Source organism: Lithobates pipiens, unplaced genomic scaffold (genome assembly GCF_037356315.1).
Source record: "Lithobates pipiens isolate NorthernLeopardFrog02 unplaced genomic scaffold, aLitPip1_a1.2 Scaffold_1, whole genome shotgun sequence".
In the NCBI taxonomy this organism is placed as follows: Eukaryota; Metazoa; Chordata; class Amphibia; order Anura; family Ranidae; genus Lithobates; species Lithobates pipiens.
This window is the reverse complement of record NW_027507685.1, coordinates 72,129,647-72,144,554: the sequence shown is the minus strand read 5'-3', so window position 1 is coordinate 72,144,554 and position 14,908 is coordinate 72,129,647.

The following is a 14,908-nucleotide window of genomic DNA, read 5'->3' as shown; positions in this document are numbered from 1 at the left end:
CCAGGGATGGTCAAAAATAAATATTGGGTGCACTACTTCCAAGCGTGCTGGTCAAATAGAGTAGAACCTATTTTCTGCTCCATACTGCTACCTAGGTTGAAAGAAACAAGAAAACCAACACGTTGCTGCATGACTCTCATCACAATTAATAAAATGACATTGGGGTTGATTTATTAAAGGCAAATAGACTATGCACTTTTCACATGCAGTTGCACTCTTTAACCACTTCAGCCCGAAAGGATTTACCCCCTTAATGATCAGGCCATTTTGTGTGATACGGCACTGTGTCATTTTAACTGACAATTGCGCGGCCGTGCGACCTTGCACCCAAACAAACTTGATGTCCTTTTTTCCCCACAAATAGAGCTTCCTTTTGGTGGCATTTGATCACCTCTGCAGTATTTCTTTTTTGTGCTATAAACAAAAAAATTCGGACAAGTTTGAAAAAAAAACAATATTTTTTACTTTCTGCTATAATACATATCCGAAAAATATATATAAAAAAAAAACAAATATATTCATTAGTTTAGGCCAATATGTATTCTGCTACATATTTTTGGTATAAAAAAAAAATCACAATAAGCGTACAGAGGGCCCCCTACTTACAAACATCCGACTTACAAATGACTCCTACTTACAAACGGAGGGAGATAACAGGAAGTGAGAGGAAATTTACCTCTAGAAAGGGAAATTCTCTCCTGTAAGAGGTAATATGGGAAAAAAAGTGTCTCCACTGATGCTTTATCACCAATCCTTGTTTCTCAAAATTTTTAAATCCAATTGTCATTGGGACAGAAAGTGAGGTGACATTTTCTGTGCAGGGGCACAGACAGCTAAACAAATGTTACAGGTGGGATAACCCTTCCCTATGTTATCTAAAAAGCTTAAAAATAGATTTTTTGGCTGGAGCTACACTTAAAAAATGTACCTGTTCCAACTTACAAACAGATTCAACTAAAGAACAAACCTACAGTCCCTATCTTGTTTGTAACCCGGGACCCCCTGTATATTTATTGGTTTGCACAAAAGTTATAGTGTCTACAAAATAGGGGAAAGATTTAGGGACTTTTTTTCTTGTTTTTACTAGTAATGGCAGGGATCAGTGATTTTTAGCAGGACTACGACATTGTGGGGGACAAATCTGACCCTACGTGACACTTTTTGTTGACAAGTGACACTAATACAGTGATCAGTGCTATAAAAATGCACTGATCACTGTATAAATGGCACTGGCAGGGAAGGGGTTAACACTAGGGGTGATCAAAGGATTCAGTGTTCACTAGCGGGGTGCTTTCTAACTGTCAGTGGGACAGACTGACTGGAAGTAGTGAGCGATCACTGTTCCTGATCACTAGAAACAGCTGATCTCTCTCTCCTCCCCTGTCAGAATGAGGATCCACCTTGTTTACATAGGCAGATCCCTGTTCAGCCTCTCTTTACTATGATCGCTGGTGGCCAGTGGACATCGAGTCCACCGGACCCTCAGGGGGGCTTCTGTGGTGCTCGAAGGACGCCCACAGTGTCACATGCACAGACCGGCATACAGGTACGTCGGTTTGCACAGCTGAGCCACCTTGCCGCAGTGTATATATGCAGAAGGCATTTGGCAAGTGGTTAGAGTGCAGTTGCTCCAGAGCTTAGTAAATAAGGCAAAGTTTCACTTTGTAAAGAATAACCCATTACCTGCAAGAAAAATAAAAAAAAACAGCATTTTTGCTTGCATACGATTGGATGAGTGAAGTCAGCAAAGCTTTACCTCATTTACTAAGCTCTGTAGCAAATGCACTTTGTAAAGTGCAACTGCACTTGCAATGCGATCAGTCTAGTTGCCTTTAGTAAATCAACCCCACAGTGTCGGACATATTGTCGTATATATATATTTGTATACATTATCATAATAATGCCTATGATATTTACATTGTGTTTACAAATGGCTGCATGTTCTAATGTAATTTTATTTTGTGATCATGCGCAATTTTTCTCCTGTGATGTTTTATTGTACAAAACCAGTACAAATTACACAAAAATCACAAGTTCTGTTCAGTAATGAGAAAAATTGTGCAATTTGCTCCGTCACTAATTTTCTTTTGGAAGGTCTGAATTGTCTCTTAAAAACAGCATTTTAGCTTGGACATGATTGGACGATAAAATCAGCAGGGCTTCCACTCATTTCAGATCTACCCCTTAGGCCGCGTACACACGCGGGGACTGTTCGCTCAACTTTGTTCGTCAAACAGTTTCAGCGGACAGTCCGCTCAAAATTAGCATGGACGGACTTGCCCACACACGACGAACGAACAGTCCGCTGAAACCGTGCGCGATGACGTGAACGGCACGTACGACGGGACTAGAAAACGACGTCCTATACACTGCAATGCAACCTTCGGCGTGTAAATTCTTTCTGAGCATGCGCGAGACTTAGTTTGACGAACAAGCCTACACACGGGCGGACTGTCCGCTCAAACCAAGTTTCAGCGGACAGTTTTTCGGAATTTCCGAAAAACTTTGTTCGTCAGACTGTCCGCTGAAACTGTCCGCTGAACCCCACACACGAGTGAGAGTAAGGCCGCGTACACACGCGGGGACTGTTCGCCCAACTTTGTCCGTCAAACAGTTTCGGCAAACAGTCCGCTCAAAATTAGCATGGACGGACATGGCCACACACGACGAACGAACAGTTTGCTGAAACCGTGCGCGATGACGTGAACGGCACGTACGACGGGACGAAAAATACGACGTCCTATACACTGCATTATAACTTTCGGCGTGTAAATCCTTTCTGAGCATGCGCGGACTTTAGTTTGACGAACAAGCCTACACACGAGGGGACTGTTCGCTGAAACAAAGTTTCAGCGGACAGTTTTTCGGAATTTCCGAAAAACCTTGTTCAGCGGACTGTTCGCTGAAACTGTCCGCTGAAAGCCCACACACGGGCGGACTGTCCGCCGAAACACTGTTCAGCGGACAAAGTTGGGCGAACAGTCCCCGCGTGTGTACGCGGCCTGAGTGAAAAGTTGAGCGAACAGTCCCCGCGTGTGTACGCGGCCTTAGAGTTAGAGCGACTGCAATTCCAAGTGTACTTTGAGTGGATTTTCCTTTCGTAAATAACCCTCAAAATGTAGGCCTATTAGTAATTGCCAAATCTGTTACAGGTTAGACTAATGCTGCATACACACGACCGAACTTTCCAGCAGAAAAGGTCAGACGGAATCATTCCATCGGATATTACGATTGTGTGTGGGCTTCATAGGACTTTTTTCTTCAAAAATTCCGATGGACCTAGAAATAGAACATGTTTCAAATCTGTCAGACGGAATCAATTTCTATCGGGAAAAATGTTTGTCTCTATGCTGGTCTGACAGACCAAATACGACGCAAGGGAAGCTATAGGCTACTGACTATTGAACTTCCTTTTCTAGTCCCGTCATACGTCATCATGTTCAAAATGAACGGACTTTGGTGTGATCATGTGTAGGTAAGTCCGTCCATTTGGAAGCCCATCATAACTTCGTCGAAAGTCCGTCGGAACTCTGTCGGGAAGACCGTCTGACCTTTTCTGCTGGAAAGTCAAGTCCTGTGTACACGGCATTACTATTCCTTAAATATGGTTATACACTTTTAGGACCACATTTTGCAAATTTGGGCCAAATATGACATTTCCAACTTCATCAAAAAATGTTTGTTCCTTTTTGGCTACAGGGAATGGAAACCTGGTGACTATTGTTTCACAATAAGCACTAAGGATGTTTTCTCCACCCCATGTATGTACGTAACCTGAGCAACCAGTCACAAAACATTGTTGGTAGCATTGTTGGTGTTGGGGGCTGTTAGCCACTGTACCCTACCCTGCCACCAGATGTAGCATGTAGTGATGGACGAACTTCCGACGGGACGTTTCGCGAAAGCGAAATGCGAACGGACCCAAACGTTCGCGAAACCGAACGTTCGCCGCGGGCCCCATTGACTTCAATGGGAGGCGAACTTTGCAAACCTTCATGTCGAATTTGCGGCCACGTGGTAATTATTAGGGGGTAAAACGTAGTCCCACCATCTGGACAATGACATAATACATGTATGAGGTGAATTTGGGATCGATAACTACAAGCATTTTTATTTTATTTGGGAAATTGTTCTAACAATTCAGGACTATGGAGCTAATGAAGGCAATGGAGGAGAGGGAAGGTCAGGGACCAGGGTAGGCAAAGAAGAGGGTGCAGGAGATGATCACCAGCAGCGTGACATACCGGAATGACACATGCACCGTGATAGAGGCATCTGACAGCAGCACCGTAATACAGAGCACTGACAGCAGCACCGTGACATACAGCGCTGACAGCAGCACCGTGACATACAGCGCTGACAGCAGCACCGTGACATACAGCGCTGACAGCAGCACCGTGACATACAGCGCTGACAGCAGCACCGTGACATACAGCGCTGACAGCAGCACCGTGACATACAGCGCTGACAGCAGCACCGTGACATACAGCGCTGACAGCAGCACCGTGACATACAGCGCTGACAGCAGCACCGTGACATACAGCGCTGACAGCAGCACCGTGACATACAGCGCTGACAGCAGCACCGTGACATACAGCGCTGACAGCAGCACCGTGACATACAGCGCTGACAGCAGCACCGTGACATACAGCACTGACAGCAGCACCGTAAGCAGCCCCAGGAGGAAGTCAGCACAGCACAGGGATGGTGTGATCCCCTCATAATAAGAACCCCCAGGAGGAAGTCAGCACAGCACAGGGATAGTGTGATCCCTTCATAATAAGAACCCCCAGGAGGAAGTCAGCACAGCACAGGGATATCATAAGCAGCCCCAGTAGAAATATGACACCGCTCAACCTCTTCAAAGAGGAGGGTAGGGGCATATAGTACGGTGTGCTTTTTTGGGTCAAGGAAGTGAGCCAAATGAATTAAGAAGGTCTGTGTGCTTGATTAAAAAAATAGTTTATAGACATATACATGGTCTACTGGTCACATGTGTTGAATTCCTCCGAGATCCATGCCTCATTCATTTTTAGAAATGTGAGGTAGTTAACACTGTGGTGAGCTAGGCGAGTACGCTTATCGGTCACAATCCCCCCTGCTGCGCTGAACGTCCTTTCGGACAGGACACTGGATGAGGGGCAAGCCAACAGTTCGATTGCAAATTGGGCAAGCTCTGGCCAGAGGTCAAGCCTGCCCACCCAGTAGTCTAGGGGTTCATCACTCCTCAGAGCGTCCACATCGGCCGTTAACCCAATGTAGTCGGACACCTGACGGTCTAGGCGTTCCCTGATGCTGGATCCGGATGACACCTGTCGATGGGTCGGCTGAAAGAATGACCTCATATCCGAAGTCACCAACACATCTTCAAACCGGCCTCTTCTTGCAGGCGCTGTTGGATTGGTACCCGCAAATCCTTCTCTGGGAGTGGGAATTGCTCCTCTGCCAGCGCACGCAAAAGCAGAATGCAGCATTTCTCGAAGCAAGGCCTGGAAGTGCTGCATTCTGACAGCCCTCTGCGACGGCGGTAACATTTCCGCCATTTTGTGTTTGTACCGGGGGTCTAAGTACGTTGCCACCCAGTACTGGTCCTTGACCCTCATGCTTTTTATACGGGGGTCCCTATTAAAACACTGGAGCATGAAGGCCCCCATTTGCACTAAAGTGGAAGCGGTGTGGTGGCCTGGCTCCTGCTCATCATCCAGGATAATGTCGTCCTCTTCATTCTCCTCTCCCCATCCTCGCACAACAGGGATCCCAGAAAGGTTTAAAGCATGCTCTTCTTGCTCCTGCTCATCCGCCCCGGCACCATCCTCCTCTGACTCCTCATCAGACTCCTGTTGTTGACTTGTCTCAGATAGAGTAGCCCCCCCTGGGAATTCATCCAGCATTGCGACTTCCTCATCTTCCCGCTCCTGCTCCTCCACAGCCTGATCAATGACACGACGCAATGCACGCTCCAGAAAGAAGGCATAAGGTACCATGTCACTGATGGCGCCATGGCTGCGACTGACCAGTTTGGTGATCTCCTCAAATGGCCGCAGAAGTCTGCATGTGTCGCGCATGAGCAGCCACTGGCGCGGTGAAAAAAAACCCAGCTCCCCAGAACCGTTTCTTTCGCAGAGTTCATACAGGTAGACGTTAACTGCACGTTTCTGCTGGAGCAGCCTATCAAGCATATAGAAGGTTGAGTTCCATCGCGTCGGGCAATCGCAAATAAGACGTCTGACCGGCAGATGGTGTCGCCGCTGAATGTCAGCAAGGCGAGCCATGGCCGTGTAAGATCTTCTGAAATGGGCCGAGATTTTCCTTGCCTGCCGCAAGATGTCCTGGACCCCAGGGTATTTGACAAGGAATCGCTGCACGACCAAGTTTAAGACGTGTGCCATGCACGGCACGTGCGTGATTTTGCCCTGTTTCAATGCGCTAAGCAGATTGGCACCGTTGTCACACACCACTTTACCAACTGTCAAATTGAGCGGTGTTAGCCACTCATCTGCCTGTGAACGCAAAGCTGAAAGGAGTGCCGGGCCAGTGTGGCTCTTTGCTTCCAGGCACAACAGACGCAGCACGGCATGGCAACGTCTCACCTGGCATGTGGAATAGGTTCTGGGGAGCTTGGGCGGTGCAGTGGAAGAGACGCTAGCAGCGGAAAAGGAGGAGGCAGCTGAGGAGGAGAGGGAGGAGGATGGAGTAGGAGGAGGAGAAGAAGAGTCAGGCCTGCATGCAATCCGTGGCGGTAAAACCAAATCTACACGGGTGCCACGGGTTACATGCTTGACGGCCGTCAGAAGGTTCACCCAGTGGGCAGTAAAACTGATATACCTTCCCTGCCCGTGTTTGCTAGACCACGTGTCTGTGGTCAGATGTATCTTGGCACCGACACTGTGTGCCAGAGATACATTCACTTGCCGCTGAACATGGCCATATAGCTCTGGGATGCCCTTCTCTGAGAAATACTTCCTTCCTGGGACCTTCCATTGTGGTGTTCCAATGGCCACAAATTTGCGAAAGGCCTCCGAGTCCACCAGTTTATATGGCAGTAGTTGGCGGGCTATGAGTTCTGACAAGCCAGCCGCCAACCGTTGGGCAAGAGGGTTATCCGGCGTCATCATTTTTTTACGCTCAAACATTAGGCCCACGGAAGCCTGCCTTTTTGCAGAAAAATGTGAGCTTGGCGTGATGGAAGGTGGAGTGGAGGACAATTGTGAGGAGAGAGGAGAAGGAGAAGTAGAAGACGAGGCTGGACGGTGAGAGCCTGCAGTGTGGCTTTGTGTGTTCCGTTGCTCCCACTGGGCTCGGTGATGGCTGCTCATGTGCCTTCTTAAGGCGGTCGTCCCTAGGTGAGTATTGGGCTTACCGCGACTAACGCGTTGACTGCAAAGATTGCAGATGGCAACGCTATTGTCAGCAGCGGACACGTTAAAAAAAGCCCACACTGCGGAGCCATGTGCCGGTGTCCTGGGAGCGCCAGATGTGACCGTACATGGTCGATGACTCGCTCCTGATACATTTGCAGTCTGCTTTGTCCCTGCTGTGCAATGTAAGTCATTGCTGCTTCTCCTCCCTATCTGCTGGTCCATATCTCCCTCTGAACTCCCCTCCTCTTCCTCTCTTGTGGGCACCCACGTGACATCACTAGACACGTCATCATCAACGTCACCTTCCCCACCGCTATAAGTAGAGATCTCGGAGTAGGCAGCAACACCGGGGACCAACCTCCTCCTTGGGCTGATCTGGGTACTGGCGTCAGACTGCTGAGTAGCGCTTGTTGCTACCTCCTCTTCCTGATCCAATACCAAGAGTGGCTGCGCATCAGAAATGTCCTCTTGATATGGATCGGAAAATAATTCCAGTGACTCAAGCGGAAGGTATGTGGTGGTGGTGGTGGTGGTCGTGTTGTTGGTGGTAGTGTCTTTGGGGGTGCACATAGCAGAGAGTGAAGAAGAGGGTGCAGATCGAGAGGATGAGGAGGGTGCAGAAGAGTAAGGCTGAGCGAGCCACTCAACCAAGTCTGGTGCATCCTTTAAAGTAATTGAACGCACCTTCTGCAACTTCCCACTTTGGCTCAAGCCTGTTGCTCCTGCCCTACCCCTACCACCCCTGCGGAAGGGCCTGCCTCTTCCTCTGCCTGTCATTTTTTAAATGACCCTGTGACAAAACTCTTAGTCCCTATACCGCTGAAGGACTGCTGCAGTATAGGTGAGCGGTCAGCAGTGGTGCACGTCAACCCTATCTATTGTGGACCTATAGCGGTCCTTACAGAACAGCAGACTGTACCGCACTCAAGCCTATGTACCGTAGCACCCTATACCAAGTTACCAGTCCTTATAAGAACTTTTGTGGACCAAGCAGGTTGTGTATTAGTGTTTAGCAGACTGTACGTCAGTCCCTATACCGCTGAAGGACTGCTGCAGTATAGGTGAGCGGTCAGCAGTGGTGCACGTCAACCCTATCTATTGTGGACCGATAGCGGTCCTTACAGAACAGCAGACTGTACCGCACTCAAGCCTATGTACCGTAGCACCCTATACCAAGTTACCAGTCCTTATAAGAACTTTTGTGGACCAAGCAGGTTGTGTATTAGTGTTTAGCAGACTGTACGTCAGTCCCTATACCGCTGAAGGACTGCTGCAGTATAGGGCAGCGGTCAGCAGTGGTGCACGTCAACCCTATCTATTGTGGACCGATAGCGGTCCTTACAGAACAGCAGACTGTACCGCACTCAAGCCTATGTACCGTAGCACCCTATACCAAGTTACCAGTCCTTATAAGAACTTTTGTGGACCAAGCAGGTTGTGTATTAGTGTTTAGCAGACTGTACGTCAGTCCCTATACCGCTGAAGGACTGCTGCAGTATAGGGCAGCGGTCAGCAGTGGTGCACGTCAACCCTATCTATTGTGGACCGATAGCGGTCCTTACAGAACAGCAGACTGTACCGCACTCAAGCCTATGTACCGTAGCACCCTATACCAAGTTACCAGTCCTTATAAGAACTTTTGTGGAACAAGCAGGTTGTGTGTTAGTGATTAGCAGACTGTACGTCAGTCCCTATACCGCTGAAGGACTGCTGCAGTATAGGTGAGCGGTCAGCAGTGGTGCACGTCAACCCTATCTATTGTGGACCGATAGCGGTCCTTACAGAACAGCAGACTGTACCGCACTCAAGCCTATGTACCGTAGCACCCTATACCAAGTTACCAGTCCTTATAAGAACTTTTGTGGACCAAGCAGGTTGTGTATTAGTGTTTAGCAGACTGTACGTCAGTCCCTATACCGCTGAAGGACTGCTGCAGTATAGGGCAGCGGTCAGCAGTGGTGCACGTCAACCCTATCTATTGTGGACCGATAGCGGTCCTTACAGAACAGCAGACTGTACCGCACTCAAGCCTATGTACCGTAGCACCCTATACCAAGTTACCAGTCCTTATAAGAACTTTTGTGGAACAAGCAGGTTGTGTGTTAGTGATTAGCAGACTGTACGTCAGTCCCTATACCGCTGAAGGACTGCTGCAGTATAGGTGAGCGGTCAGCAGTGGTGCACGTCAACCCTATCTATTGTGGACCTATAGCGGTCCTTACAGAACAGCAGACTGTACCGCACTCAAGCCTATGTACCGTAGCACCCTATACCAAGTTACCAGTCCTTATAAGAACTTTTGTGGACCAAGCAGGTTGTGTATTAGTGTTTAGCAGACTGTACGTCAGTCCCTATACCGCTGAAGGACTGCTGCAGTATAGGGCAGCGGTCAGCAGTGGTGCACGTCAACCCTATCTATTGTGGACCGATAGCGGTCCTTACAGAACAGCAGACTGTACCGCACTCAAGCCTATGTACCGTAGCACCCTATACCAAGTTACCAGTCCTTATAAGAACTTTTGTGGACCAAGCAGGTTGTGTATTAGTGTTTAGCAGACTGTACGTCAGTCCCTATACCGCTGAAGGACTGCTGCAGTATAGGGCAGCGGTCAGCAGTGGTGCACGTCAACCCTATCTATTGTGGACCGATAGCGGTCCTTACAGAACAGCAGACTGTACCGCACTCAAGCCTATGTACCGTAGCACCCTATACCAAGTTACCAGTCCTTATAAGAACTTTTGTGGAACAAGCAGGTTGTGTGTTAGTGATTAGCAGACTGTACGTCAGTCCCTATACCGCTGAAGGACTGCTGCAGTATAGGTGAGCGGTCAGCAGTGGTGCACGTCAACCCTATCTATTGTGGACCGATAGCGGTCCTTACAGAACAGCAGACTGTACCGCACTCAAGCCTATGTACCGTAGCACCCTATACCAAGTTACCAGTCCTTATAAGAACTTTTGTGGACCAAGCAGGTTGTGTATTAGTGTTTAGCAGACTGTACGTCAGTCCCTATACCGCTGAAGGACTGCTGCAGTATAGGGCAGCGGTCAGCAGTGGTGCACGTCAACCCTATCTATTGTGGACCGATAGCGGTCCTTACAGAACAGCAGACTGTACCGCACTCAAGCCTATGTACCGTAGCACCCTATACCAAGTTACCAGTCCTTATAAGAACTTTTGTGGAACAAGCAGGTTGTGTGTTAGTGATTAGCAGACTGTACGTCAGTCCCTATACCGCTGAAGGACTGCTGCAGTATAGGGCAGCGGTCAGCAGTGGTGCACGTCAACCCTATCTATTGTGGACCGATAGCGGTCCTTACAGAACAGCAGACTGTACCGCACTCAAGCCTATGTACCGTAGCACCCTATACCAAGTTACCAGTCCTTATAAGAACTTTTGTGGAACAAGTGAGTTGTGAATGTTTAGCAGACTGCAGCAGAAGGGCAGCAGTCAAGTATAATATCCTTTCTATATTTGGAAGAAAGAATATTATACATGTACAAGCCTATTACTGTACCACTGATACCAGTCCTGAAAAGAACCTTTGTGGAACTAATAATAACAGCAAGTCTTTAAAATTACCCTCACTGCCTGACAACACTGCTTCCTTCCTGTCCCTATACAAATTGGCAAAAAAAGAGAACGATTAGTGGTTACTGGAACAGCTCTTTTGTGGACCTTGATAGTAACAGCTAATGATGATGATGATGATGATGATGATGAAAGACTAATCTGGCTGTCCCTGTAGCATACACCGTCCTTTCCCTTTCTCTAAACTAACAAAAGACACTCAGGCTGCTGCAAGAATCAGCAGCACAGCAAACCTATCAACACCTAACACCTATACCAGTCCTGAAAAGAACTTTTGTGTACCAAATAGCTAGTGGTTTATCTCTCCCTACTCCACACAGGAACCTGTCCCTATCGTAACAGAAGAAAGAATGTAAAATGGCCACCGGATCGGGTGTATTTATAGGTTAGGGGGAATGTACAAGTGTCCATGTGCTGTCATGTCTCAATTGGCTGTCCTGTATCACATGATAAACGTGTCACCAAAGGTTAAAGTTCTTGTATACATTAAACACGTAAGTCCGCCGCGGCGAACGACGGAAAAAGGCGTTCGAACGTGCGGACCGCGAATGTCGGAAATTCGCCGCGAAACGACCGCCGGGCGAACCGTTCGGCCATCACTAGTAGCATGTCACTTGCCACTGTACCCTGCCACCAGATGCAGCATGTTACTTGCCACTGTACCCTTCCACCAGATGCAGTATGTCACTTGCCACTGTACCCTGCCACCAGATGCAGCATGACACTAGCCAGCCACCAGATGCAGCATGTCTCTAGCCACTGTAGACTTTCACCAGATGCAGCATGTGACTAGCCAGCCACCATATGCAGCATGTGACTAGCCAGCCACCAGTTGCAGCATGTGATTAGCCAGCCACAAAATGCTACTTGGCCTAATGCCCCGTACACACGAGAGGACTTATGTCCGACAGACCTCCAAAGGAGTTCTGCCGGAGTTCCGCTGGAGTTCCGACGGAGTTCTGGCGGACTTTTCGACCGAACGGACTTGGACACACACCATCACACCAAACTCCGACGGAGTCGAACGTGATGACGTACGACTGGATTCGAATAAGGAAGTTCATAGCCAGTAGCCAATAGCTGCCCTAGCGTCGGTTTTAGTCCGTCGGAGTAGCATACACACGAGCGGATTTTTCGAAGGGGACCGGGTCCGGCGGAGTTCCGTCAGGAAAATTTGAAGCATGCTTCATTTCTAAAGTCCGTCAGACTTTAGCGAAGCTAAAGTCCGTTGCAGCCCACACACGATCGAATAGTCTGACGGACTCAGTCCGTCGGACTTTGGATGTCGAAAAGTCCGCTCGTGTGTACGGGGCATTAGCCAGCCACCAGATGCAACTTGTCTCTAGCCTGCCACCAGATGCAGCATGTCACTTGCCACTGCACCCAGCCACCAGATGCAGTGTGTCACTTGCCACTGTACCCTGACACCAGATGCAGCATGTGACTAGCCAGCCACCAGATGCAGCATGTCACTTGCCACTGTACCCTGCCACTAGATGCAGCATGTCACTTGCCACTGTAACCTGCCACCAGATGCAGCATGTCACTTGCCACTGTAGCCAGCCACCAGATACAGCATGTCACTAGCCAGCCACCAAATGCAGCATGTCACTAGCCAGCCACCAGATGCAGCATGTTACATACCACTGTAGCCAGCCACCAGATGCAGCATCTCAATTGCCACTGTACCCAGCCACCAGATGCAGCATGTCACTTGCCACTGTACCCAGCCACTAAATGCAGTATGTCACTTGCCAGATGCAGCATGTGACTAACCAGCCACAAAATGCTGCTTGGCCCTAGCCAGCCACCAGATGCAACTTGTCTCTAGCCTGCCACCATATGCAGCATGTCACTTGCCACTGTACCCAGCCACCAGATGCAGAGTGTCTTTTGCCACTGTACCCTACCACCAGATCCAGCATGTGACTAGCCAGCCACCAGATTCATCTTGTCCCTAGCCAGCCACCAAATGCAGCATGTCACTTGCCACTGTAGCCAGCCACCAGATGCAGCATGTCATCTGTCACTGTAACCTGTCACCAGATGCAGCATGTCACTTGCCGCTGTAGCCAGCCACCAGATGCAGCATGTCACTAGCCAGCCACCAAATGCAGCATGTCACTAGCCAGGCAATACATGCATCATGTTACTTGCCACTGTAGCCAACCACCAGATGCAGCATGTCACTAGCTAGCCACCAGATGCAGCTTGTCCCTATCCTGCCACCACGGCCACCAGATGCAGCTTGTCCCTAGCATGCCACCACAGCCACCAGATGCAGCATGTCACTAAATTGAGTAAAATGACAACCGAAACACCCCTCCCCATCCTGTTAATTTTTCATTGGTGGTAATATCTTGGAGTTGTCATTTTTTTCCACTCTTTCAACCCAGCCACTCAATGCACTACCAGACTTGGCATTTTTGCCCCTTCATTCTGCTCTGTACACCACACCCACTTTAAGCCATGCCCAATATTTAGCACAGTTTATACTGCGTTCACATGCACGTGCCATTTTTTTTTTAACAATGCCTAGGGCCCAATTTTTATCTCACACAGGGGCCCACTGCTTTCATGATACACCCCTGGGGGCAGCAATATATAACTCAGAGTTCAGGGGTCTGGAGTATGTAATGTACAGGGTGCAAGGGTCAGTACATAATGCATAGCATGCATGGGTCAGGGGTGTATAATGCCCAGAGTGCCAGGGTGTATAATGCACAGTGTATTGTGGGCAGAGCCTAAATCCTCCAAGCACAAATATTTGTCCTGCCCTGTTTATTGTTGCCCCCAATGAAATTCCTCCTTCCTTCCTGAACTTAGCACACCTCAGATGCAGACTAGTGAGTAAGGGGACTCCTTTCAGGCGCCCTCTTCACAGGCCTGAGCTGACGAGGAGCCTAGAGGAAGCTTTTCTTGGCTCTGAATTCTATTGACAGGCAGTGGGGCAGGCAGTCATGATGTCAGGATACAGGGCACATGGCAGAAGATGCATGACATTTGTCCTAGGTTCCCTGGTCTAGCAACATACCTGTACTGAGCAACTTATGAGTACCCTTTTATTGGCTAATGCACACATTTCTAGATTTAGTATAATAACATAAACATGAACAAGAGAGCCTGTAAAATTCTATAAAATTTACTTTAAGCAAAATATTAAATATTATCCAAAAATATGTGCAGGGGGCAGGGGTGTTTAACTCCCAGAGTGTCATGGTGTAAAATGCACAGAGTGCAGGGGTCAGGAGTATGTTGTGCACAGAGTATAGAGGTCAGGGGTATGTAAAGCACAGAATGTAGGGGTCAGGAGAGTGCAATATTGCAATATTCCTCCTGAAATGAATACTCCTCCCACAAAAAGCAGCCTTAATCTGCATGCTGACCTTCCCCTAGCACAAATTCTTTAAGCAAACCAACCCCCCCCCCCCCCCCCATGCAAAATCCACCCCAATACAAAATCTCCCCTCTCTGCCTAAATCCTACAAGCAAAAATATTTGTCCTGCTCTGTTTATTATTGCCCCCAACAAAGCTCCTCCTTCCTTCCTGAACATAGCACCCCTCAGATGCAGACCAATGAGTAAGGGGACTCCTTTCAGGCTCCCTCTCCACAGACCTAAGCTGACGAGGAGCCTAGGGGAAGCTTTTCTTGGCTCTGAATTCTATTGACAGGCAGTGGGGCAGGCAGTCATGATGTCAGGATGCAGGGCACATGGCAGAAGATGCATGGCATTTGCCCTAGGTTCCCTACTCTAGCAACATGTCTGTACTGAGCAACTTATGAGTACCCTTATATTGGCTAATGTGCACATTTCTAAATTTAGTATAATAACAAAAACATGAACAAGAGGGTCTGTAAAATTCTATAATATTGACTTTAATCTTAATATAAAATATTATCCCAGAGTGCCAGGGTGTAAAATGCACACAGTGTAGGGGTCAGGGGTATGTA